Raw genomic sequence first — 1,455 nt, forward strand, 5'->3', positions numbered from 1 at the left:
CTTTGTAGGGTTCGTAATTGCACGCGGGGCTGCATCTTATCACGCACATGCAGGATTTAATTAAGTGCTCAATGTTTCTGACGCCAGGGCTGGGAGGAGTCGGTCGCCAGGAGGGGTCATGAGGCTGGGTCATGAGGCTGGGTCATGAGGAGGGGTCATGAGGCTGGGTCATGAGGCTGGGTCATGAGGAGGGGTCATGAGGCTGGGTCATGAGGCTGGGTCATGAGGAGACTTGCAGTGCATCATAGACACGCGAGTAATGTCATCGACGTCTTTGTCTTTAGTTTATGAACATGCGACGTTACACATCTGGGGACTCTCTCTCTTCTTCTCCTCCTCCTCCTCTTCCGCCGCCGCCGCTGCCTCCTCCTCTTCCTCCTCTTCCTCAGCTGACGCCTCCTCCTACTCCTCCTCCTACTCCTCCTCCTCCGCCGCATTCCCCTCCTTAACTTTCCTTCGTCTTCTTCCTTTTCCCATTACCTCACATTCTCATCCTCCTCCTTCTCCCCTTCTCCTCCTCCCCCTACCTCACTTCATCTTCACACATCATCATCTTCTTTCTCCCCCTCCTCGCCTCGTCTTCTCCCTCCTCCCCTGCTCCGTCTCCTTCTCTACTCCTCTTCCTCTTTCTCCTGCAACTCTTTCTCCTCCTCCTCCTGCTCCTGCTCCTCCTCCTCCTCTTTCTCTTCCTCCTCCTCCTCGTCGTCTCCGTCTCATGCTTTAATTCTTTGACTCGGCGTGGATGATACGTCGTTCGTTATCAGGGTCAAACAGCCGACATCACAACTCACGTGAAGAGATGTCAGGCGCAGCAAGCAGCAGCAGCCATGACAACGGCGTCTGTCGCCACACAAGGTATTACCAGACGAGATGTGTTCGATCTGTGATAATTCACATACATATGTACAAGCGCGTATTAAGAAAGCCTATATATATATATATATGTATATATATCTATGTGTATGTGTATATATATGCATATATATATATGTGTATGTGTATATATATATATAACACCCACGTGCACATGCGCGCAGACATAAAACGAGAACTCGAAAACGAGTTTATTCTATATCCTATTTCTACGGAAAACGTCAATATCCTCAAACCTAATTGAAACGTCCTGATTTCACACGCATTTTTACCTTTCCCCCTTTTTCATTCGAGAAAGTTCCGACGACTCGGTAGAGTTTCCTAGAACGTCGTTAGCAATATAACGGTAAACTAATATAAACCTGTAGCTTAACTAGAGTCCTGGGAAAGCATGCGGTGGTAGCATTCACACACGCACGCTCACACGCGTTCACAGATGGCCAATTTTAATTTGTGCGTTGCCGCCCGTTCACACAAACACGCACGCACGCACTATTATATATATATATATATACGTACACGTACACACCCACCCACACACAAATACACACACACACACACACACACACACACACACACACA

Source organism: Priapulus caudatus, unplaced genomic scaffold, assembly GCF_000485595.1.
Source record: "Priapulus caudatus unplaced genomic scaffold, Priapulus_caudatus-5.0.1 Scaffold1725, whole genome shotgun sequence".
NCBI lineage: Eukaryota > Metazoa > Priapulida > Priapulimorpha > Priapulimorphida > Priapulidae > Priapulus > Priapulus caudatus.